This window comes from Meriones unguiculatus, chromosome 14 (assembly GCF_030254825.1).
Source record: "Meriones unguiculatus strain TT.TT164.6M chromosome 14, Bangor_MerUng_6.1, whole genome shotgun sequence".
Lineage (NCBI taxonomy): Eukaryota > Metazoa > Chordata > Mammalia > Rodentia > Muridae > Meriones > Meriones unguiculatus.
Genome location: NC_083361.1, coordinates 3,345,408 through 3,355,094, shown reverse-complemented (window position 1 = coordinate 3,355,094; position 9,687 = coordinate 3,345,408). Strand labels below are relative to the sequence as shown.

The 9,687-nt window shown below is 43.3% G+C and overlaps 1 long non-coding RNA gene across 1 annotated transcript; it reads right to left on the bottom strand.

Annotated features, from left to right (window-relative positions):
* Window positions 1-2,719: 2,719 nt before the first annotated feature.
* Window positions 2,720-5,109, bottom strand: LOC132647106 (uncharacterized). Its single transcript, XR_009585376.1, has 3 exons — window positions 4,689-5,109; window positions 3,146-3,300; window positions 2,720-2,848 (listed from the first exon to the last, which is right to left on the bottom strand). It is a non-coding gene; the product is annotated as an uncharacterized LOC132647106 (long non-coding RNA).
* Window positions 5,110-9,687: the final 4,578 nt, after the last annotated feature.

The following is a 9,687-nucleotide window of genomic DNA, read 5'->3' as shown; positions in this document are numbered from 1 at the left end:
CTGAAGCCTAGCGCTCTGATCCGGCCAGCAACTTGAACCAGCCCGTCCGGGAGCTGCGCCCAGAGGATTGTGGGAGTTCCCACGGGTGTGCGCGCTCAAAGGGGCGGAGCCCTCCGGTGAGTAAATGGTACTTCCGGGTTCTTCCCGTACATTAGTCTCCTCTGGAGCCTACGGACGAGCCTGAGTTTTGAAGTTCCGAGTGAAGTTAGAGCAGGTCGAGATGTAACTGACTTGATTACGCTTCGCCTGAGACCCACCGAGGAGGACTCCGCCTCCTGTGCTCGGGTAGGGACTGTGGTAGATTTGAGAAGACGGAACTGAAGAGCTGGTTGGTTCAAACGTGGGTAGTTTACATCAGAGACTTCAGAGTCAGATGTGCTGGACCTCCCAGGGTTCAGTGTCCCCGTTATCCAGACGGGAAAATGTGAGTGAGGACCAGTCGATATGAAAGGAAGCTGAAGGCAGGAGCAGAGGCAGGAACCACAGAGGAGCGCCACTTCTGGCTTGTTGCTCAGGGCTTGTGCATTCAGCTTCCTTTCAAATACAACCCAGAACCTCTTGGCCAGGTGCAGCACCGCCCACAATGGGCTTGGCCTTCTGCATCAATCAGCAATCAAGAAGATGCCTCGCAGGCCAATATGGTGGCGGTATTGCCTCAGTTTAGGCTCCCTCTTCTCACATGGCCCTGGCTTGTGTCAAGGTGATAAAAAAAGAAACCAACACCATATGTCAAGCGGAATCTAATGCACTCACAACGCCGTTATATATGGAAAGATAAATCACGTGTGTGTACATATGTGTGTTTGTGGTGTGTAGTGTGTGTATGTGAATTTATATGTCTTGTGTGGCCATGGAGGCCAGAAGAAAGCATCTAATCTGTAGCTGAACTACAGTCTTTGTGAGCTGCAAGGCATTGGTTTTAGAGAAATCCCCAGTGAGGAATCTCCCTAGCTTCTTAGGGGCTGGACAGAAGCTGGGGGTTAAGACCATGTATCGCTCTTCCCTGTGGACCCAAGTTCATGTCCCGGCGCCCACTGCAGGTGGGTCCCAACTGTCTGTAACTCCAGCCCCAGGGGCTCTGACTGACCCCTTCTGGCCTCTGTCTGCACACACACATATAGCCTACACCCAACACAGACAAACACATGATCAAAAAGAAAATTTTACAGGATTTTAGGAAACTGAAAAACTGCACCAGCATTTAAGAGCACTGGCTGCTTTTTCCAGAGGTCCAGGTTCAATTCCCAGAACCCACATGATAACTCACAACCATCTTTAACTTCAGTCCCTACAAATCCAAAACCTCTGTGGCACAAAGCATGCTGGTGGCACACAGACAGACATGCAGGCAAAACACCCACACACGTAAAGTTACTTTAAAGAATTTAATCATAAAAAGACATGAAATGGACAATTCTATTTCATATAACCCAAAGGAACCCACGTGTCTCCTCTCTTTATCCCCAGAGGCTGGAGCTGGGCACAATCACTAGTGACTGGATGTGGTGATGGTATGGCCATCCTCACTCAGACTGGAATAGGGATCCTTTGTCCTTCATCAAGTGTACTCTCTTTTTAGAAGACATGGATTGAGGCCACCAGAGCAAATAACCAACTATCTTGTGTTGGCCAATATCCTCTGGATTTTAGATTCCCCAGAGCGCAGGGGTCTTTGAGCTGCAGTATTTTATGTGAAACATTGGGCACTAATTACCTCCCACTTCCAGGGAGCGGCCTGGGGAATTTCCCTCGGCACCAGCTGTGCTTTCACTGGCCACCATGCCTTAGGTCTCAGCCCCACAGACTCCCCAAGGACAAAGCTACCTGTGTCCTGATCTGGTTATCCCTCCTGCTGGTAAATTTCACTGTCCCCGTGACAGTGACGGGCCCAACGTCAGGTACAAATACATCGGCAGCTACCACTCTGTCTACTCGCTGGTACAGGCAGACACATTCTTCCTCCTCATTTTCTCCTTCATTGATGTGATGTGTGTAGGATCCCTGAAGTGGGCTGATTCATTTACGTCGTGTTTCCTCCACAGGCACAAACTGCAAAGCTGATAACTCCACAGCACTAGCTCATCTCTCCATGGCTCGGGAGTCACAAGATCTGCCCTGACACTTGGGAGCGCCTTTGTCTTACTTTATTCTCTACTCTGCTCTTGAAACTTGTTTTCTTTACAGCAACCAGAACTCACAGCTGTGGATACCAGTGTGATTCTAAGGTCTTGTTTCCCAGCCTTCGGCCCCCTTTTGCCTAAGATGTCACACCCAAGTCTTCAGCTTGTGCCTGTCCTGCTGAGGAAGCTGTGGAACGTGTGTGGTCACAACAGCAACATTGTGGCTGTTCCCTAGTCTGCTCACAACACCCAGTGAAGAAGCCTCCCTGTAGCACTCAGATTTGACATGCTTTTAGGCACCCCCGGGACACACACACACACACGGAGAAGAAGACCCACCTACAAGGTGGACATGAGCACAGGTTGCGCTGTGACCAGGGACACTCTGTTCCCATGCTACTGACCTGTGGGTCCCTGAAGGGGGATCCCCTGATCAGACCACCCGATTTGACCAGCTTGCCCTGGGAAGTTACAGACACTTCTTGGTATATTTATCAAAAGAAAAACATACCAGACCCAGCTACCAATTTTCAATTAAATGATTTACATTAAAAAAATAGATAAGTCAGTGTCCTCCTTACTTCGTGTCGGTTCCCCTGCTCTGGCGGAAGCAGACCACACCACTGGGCTGCTAGGGGGAGCGCTTCACTGGCACAGCTGAGGCCTCTGACAGAGCCAGGTGAGGAACCAGACCCTTCTATGGCATCTTGAGAACCCAAGCTGTCTGACTGGAGAGAGAGACAACGTCTTTGAGTCAGAACAACACGGATAAGCTACTGAGATTACCTGACCCCCTTAAAATGGATTAGACAAATGTTTGCTGCTTTGAGTGATTTCTTTTTCTATTTTACAGCTAGAAACTTTCTGTTGCAGATAATGTAACAGGAGTCTAAGATAAAAAACAAAGAGAAAAGGGTTCATTGCCTGTGGGAAGCAAAGGTTCTTTCTCAAGCTGTGGACAGCTGCTTGCCTGGGAAGCTGCTTTGTTATAGAGTATTCAGTGAAAAACATGTGTTAGCTCTTACCTTGAAGCGGAAATAAGATGGCGGTTTTGCCAAGTTTCTTTAACTTGTCTGTGAGACCTTGGACCATGTCTGCCATACAGGAATGTGTCCTCTGAAAACAAGTTTGATTGTCCTTGTACTGAGGTGAACTGTTTTGCTTTGTCTTTAAACAGGAGCTATGGATTAAAGATGGTGCTTTCAGTATTGGCTGCATGCCTTCCCGAAACCATCCTGAGTTTTCTGTCTCTCTTCTTCTAACCTGTAGCCTCTCAGTCCCCACCCTCTCCATCGTCCCCGAATTGACCGCGGCTGGTCCCACCAGTTGCCCTCAGTTTACACACCTTTGTGTGCGACCCATTCCCAGCCCATTAACAATATCATCAAGGGAAAAGACAGGAGGGGGAGGGAAGGAGAAGAAAGGAGAGGGAATGTGGAAGAGGAGGGATGGTCAAGTTTCCCAACCCCCAAGCGAGAAGGAGGAAATGGGGCAGATTATAATGTTCTGGGTTTGTTTTTGTTTTTGTTTTAATATTGTTCCTAGAACTAGACAGCTCTGCCATGAAGGTCCTTTGTAGGTCAATAGGGAAATCATGGGAAAATGAAAATGAATTAAAAAGCAACAAACAAGGTAGCTCCGCCAGAGATTAAAGCAAAGAAATGGGGCAGTGAGATGGCGCAGCAGATAAAGGGGCTTGCTTGCAGTCAAGCCGGACAGCCTAAGTTCCATCCCTGGCACCACACGGAGGAGGAAAAGCACAAGCCAGGAAGTTGTCCTCTGAGCTCCACACATGGGAGGAAGCAGACACACACACACACACACACACATACACACAGAATGAAAGAAAGAAAGGGGGAAGAGGGAAGGAGAAGGAGAGAGAGGGCACAGAGACAGAGACACAGAGAGATACTTGCTTCTCTAAATCAAGAGCCCAGCCATGGTGGTCCACACCCACCTATTATCTCAGCACTCAGAATGAGGCAAGAGAATCAGGAGTTTGAGGCCAGCCTAGGCTAGGTATACTGTCTCCAAAATGTATAATAATAATAACAATAATAATAAATTTTAAAGGAAAATAAAAGGAAATATTAAGAGTTGGCAAGACACATGAGAGTTCACACACAATGATATGTAAATATTCTTTGTAAGTTCATACTTAACACACACAAATAGGAAGCTCAAATTTAGCTGGGTGTGGAAGTGCCTGCAATCCCAGCGTCCAGAAGCTGAGAAGATTGAGGCAAGAGACTTAGTAGTTTAAGGTCACCTGAGTTCTAGGGAGAGGCCTGTCATCAAAAGCAAACAAGAAAGACAGAAAAAGGTAGAAAGAAAAGTGGGGCTGGAGAGATGGCTTGACATTTAAGAGTGAACACTGCTCTTACACAAGACCCCAGTTGGGTTCCAAGAACTCATATTGAGTGGCTCACAACCACCTGTCACTGTCCCTAAGAGATCCTGTGCCATCTTCTGGAATCTGTAAGCATATGCACGCATGTGCAGAGACTGCACACATATAAACACTCACACACACAATTTAATCTCTTGATGGGTTGGTTTGCCACCTACCTTCAGATGACTCGTTTGCCCTGTGGTCTCTGGGTGTCTTGGCTGGATGCATTAGATCAGGAACCATCTGGACCTTCATGCATTCTGGAAAGACACAAGCATAACCTTGACTCGATGTCACGGGAACATTGGGCTCTTTCCGTTTAGTTAGCTTTTATTTTAGGTTATGTCTTCAGGAAAATTGCTGTTGGGAAGCAGAAAAAACATTTTCCTTTAAAGTGAACATTATTTTAAAGATTTAAGTTAGCATAGCTAAATGCAGCAGAGTATGTGAGCATTTAGATGGGTGCATATAATACTTTTTACTTTTAAAATCACCAAGTATTTGATGGTGTTCCACAATAGTTTGATCCTGTGGACAGTAAGGACTTTCTGTAACATGGTTAATATTAAAACTTTTTAAACATTTGCTAGAACCCTTATTAGTAGGGCCCTTATTAGTATTTAGTTGTAATTTGAGTCCTAGAAAGAAAATATATAAAGAGCTATTGGACACGGTTAAGATCCAGATGTGAGACAATAGTATTCATTTCCTTGGAATCACCAGTACCCATGTAGCACCTGGGGCTGTGCTCTATAGCCAGCTCATAAGGGAGAAGCATTGTGAGTGCCTGTAGTGAATTTTAGCACAGATCTTTACATACCTGAGAGCAGAGAATCTCCAAGACAAAGACAACCGTAGTTTCAGATGTCAACCTGATGTCTATTCATTAGTAATTATGTATTAGAAGCTTGGAATACTGTATAATTTCTTCACATTGAATAAAATAATGCCTTTATATTGTGTAAAGTTCATCTATAGTAGAGGGTGTGAACCTCCTTCAAATAGTTCCCTTGCCAGAGTCCCACCATTTGTCAGACCAAGGGCAAGTATAAAAGTAAACATCACAAAAACTCCATTTAACAAATGATGGCCATTAACTTTTATTTTATTTTACTGTTTTTAGTCACTAACTTTTAAAGATTTAAGGCTTTTTAACTTAAGATTTGGGATCTTTAAAATCCAGGACAATGTTAGTTATAATCTGAAGAAGACTTTCTTACTGGGTAACAGGCTATGTAGAAGTACCTGAGAAATAATCATAGAAAATCCTGAGGGGGGAAAATGTTTTTTTCATGTAATTATGAAATTTTATAACCAACTGATACTTGTTGAATATTTGTTAATTTTTGAGGGCTTTCTGTGACCCAGCTAGTTCCCCAGTAATTGAGACAGAGGCCTATTGATTTATTTAGACAGTCTTAAGGCACAATAACTGGGCAGGTACGACTTAAACTAATTTTCTAAGCTAGTCTTGCTATCTCTTAACTGCATTCTCCAAGTTGCTTTCCAGTCTTCATCCTGTCTGGGCTGGATCTGTTCCATCAGACCATTTCCTCTCTCTCCATTTTTTTTCTTTCTTCTTTTCTCTTCTCCTCCTCCTGGCCTTCTAGTCCCTACCTGAGACCCCAAGCCCAGGAACCAAAAGCTCTGCCTACTTCTCTTCTGCCCAGTAAACTGATGTATGCGAGAAAGCACTCCTCTGGACTTTAACAAGATCTTGGAGCAGATTTAGCATTTGTATAACTAGCACCAGACCAACCCCAACAGATACTATAAATGAAACAAAATTGTGAACTATAAAAGCAGTACAGTTCCGAAGAGCAAGCACTTTTTAAAGGTTTTAGTCATTACTATATTTTTCAGGCAGTTTGATCTAACAGATTTTTAGGCTGTATCAAAAACACTGTAAGTGAAAATTTTCAAATCTAATTCTTACTTTATTCATTTGGTTTATCCCCTTTTTGTCCTCCAAGAAAATCTGAGAAACATGCCAATATATTTGTAATTTTGGGCCATCATATTACCCAAAATAAATCTTTAAAACATTTTCTTGCTTCCAATTTATTCCTATTTTCCATGTTAAATTCATCCCAAAATTGTTTATGTTATTTTTAAGTTTTTGTTATATTGTATAAAAAGACAAATGAAGCTTTAGTAATAAAACACAAGAAAATGTCTTATTTTGCTAATGTTGTTAGCACATTATTAGATGGATGCATAATTTACCTAGGGAACCATTTATTAAGTATACCTAAACATTCTGGGTCAAAGTTTTTGTGGGTGGTCTGGTGTTTCCTGCCCTTTATGAGGAGACTAATTTAGTTAGAGGATGTCCTCTTCAGTCTCTATGGCCACTGCTACTAGGAGTCTCTGCTTCAGTCCCTCTTATATCCTCCCAGGAGCCTACTCTTACTTAGGTCTCCATCTTGTCATAGGGATGTCCACACCCTCAGTTTCTTTTTTCTCTACAGGCCTTCTGTCCATTACCCTGCCTACAAGACATGCAGGGATAAAGATAGAGCAGAGATTGAGGGAATGCCCAACCAATGCCTGGACCAACCAAAGACACACCCTATCAGAGAGAGCCAACCCCTGAGAGGGAGGGAGGGTGGGATGAGAAGAGAGGAGGGAAGAGTCTACAAGGATGTAAAGTGAATAAAATAAATGAGAAAAACGTATACCTAAACAAACTTTGTTTTTACTTAGTTGCTTTTAGGCTTAACCTTTGACAGCATCTATAAAAAGCCAAAGCTTGTCCTTTTAAATTAATTATATTAATACTTAGCATGACTACCAGCATAGTTCTGAGCACACTAAAGAATTTCATCACTTATAAAGTGACTATGACCTAATATGTCTTAATTATCTTTAACAGTTTACAATAATCTAGTAGTTTTGAAAGAGAATATCTGGGTGTGTTACTGGGTACAGGAACCCAAATTATGGGCAGAACCATTCATATGGGTGGTCTAAAGGGTGGGGTAAAAGCTAAGCAGAATGAAGAAAGAAAATCTATTTGAGTTAAGGGGTTGGCAGCAAAGGATGAGTCTGGATTTTCTTTAATTTTTGTTGTTTTTACTAGAAACTGGTCTGGGAATTAGGATATAAAGACAATGGGAACCAGGCTTCTCTGATCTAGCAAGAGGATACACAGAAAGGGAACAGTTTTGAATGATCCTCATGATGTGAGATTAAAGCTAGATGTGACAGCATGCGCTTATGGTTCTCGGCCTGAGCAGATACTAATGGATCCAGAGGACAACAGCTCAGTCTTAAGCCCACAGGGCTCCAGATTCTAAGGCTGTCCTGGCATCTGCTTTTCTGCTCAGCAGAAGTTGCAGTGCTGAACACCACCACTGGGGCTATGTGTATTACCATGAAAGTGTACGCACATTGAGATTCATAAGAAAAAGGCCAAATGCCTGAGCAATGTTGAGGGAAAATTTATGAAGGCAAGTCCAGGGGCCATGGACCTTCACCAGCTGCAATGCACATGGATTGGGATTAGGAGGTAAGAGTGGGAGTTGGGGTGGGTTGGGTGGGTGGAGTGTGGGAGCGGGAGAGCTGTAGGCTGACTGGTATAATATTAAGAACACTTCAAAACATATTTGGCATAAAGGAGGAAATTTATTGTGGAAAGGGGGAAGGGGGAGAGAGCAGGAGGTGTGCCTCTGAAAAAGAGACAGAGAAACAAAGAGAGGGAGAGAAACCAGGAGAGAGACAGCTGGCAGTGTAGCCGGTGGGTTATATCCCACACACATGATGGCAGCAGGTTATTTGGAATAACACTAACCATCTCAGATACCTCTCAGACCCAGATCCAGAGTTTTGAATTGGCCCACCCAACATCTACCCCATTGATAATCTGCTGAGTACATGAAGGGGCCAGTCCTACAGATCCAAATCCACAGGAACCCCATGACACAGGGCAACAACAGGATATCCAAGAGGAGTTACAATGAGGTTCCAGTACTGGTAGTGTGAAGAGCCACTTGTTTGTCAGGATGCTTAAATATTGAGCTCTCAGCAAAAAACATGTTTTTACCCTGGCCTTCACCTGGAAACAGGGATAGACAGGATGTTTTGCCAAGTTCACTTCCTTTTGTTTGTGTGAGGATCACACAGATGGTTGAGGTAAACAAGTTTGACTTCTTGATGAACTTCATTGTATCAAAGTGCTTTGCTCTGACTATAAAAAAGGACTGTGGAATAAACTGAGTGCCTAGTTTCTACTGGAAGCCCTCTCGAACAGATCCCATGTGTAGTGCCTCGTTTTTTGTTTTTTTTTTTAAACTGTATTCAATCCTCACCCCACACTCAAGAACTGTTTGACTCTGCCTGTGGGCTCTAGCAGTTTGGCATCCAAACAGGGACTTGCGATATGGGGAAGCAGTGAAGGACTCCAAAGGTGTTGGTGAGCTCGGATCATAGAGAAAGGGGCGCAGTGAGTAAAATTCGAGAGGAAAAATAGGACAAGGCAGTAGCCTCATGTTTTTTGTATGTAATTTAATTAGAAATATTCTGTATTTGCAGCACAGGACTGAGAAAGTGAAACTTTCAGGATTAGAGAGAAAGAGGAAAGAAAGATGGGAGACTTTGGGACAAAATGCGATTAAACCATCGGTTCCTCCAAAAGAGTCGTATGTTCCTCCTAATGATAATTTCTTGTTAGAAGAAGATCTTGAGAATAACTTAAATCCTGATGAGGTTGCAGAATTAGAGGAAGAACAAGTTAGAAGATAGATGATAGGCAGATAGAAGATATAAGTGAGTTTTATGGCTTTCCAAGTATAGAGCAACCTGATGGACATGGTAAGAGTCCATGCGCCTATATCTTTTAAACAATTAAAAGAATTGAAAACTGCATGCTCTCAATATGGTCCTACAGCACCTTTTACTCAAGCTCGCTTAGACTCCTTGTCTACTGAGGCCCTCTGTCCAGGGACTGAAAGCAATTAGCAAGAAAATGTTTGACAGGAGAAGATCATTTATTATCAAAGTCAAAATTTGCTGAGCAGTGTCAAGCAACAGCTAAAATCATTTGAGTTAGGAAAAAATAAAAGGCAGCTTCTCAGTTTCTCCAGTAAGAAAGCAAATGGTTAATTCTGCCACAAAGCTTCTGTGGTCATAAAAAATTGGATTCAACAAATAGCAAGGTGTTTAGTCTGTCTTTAA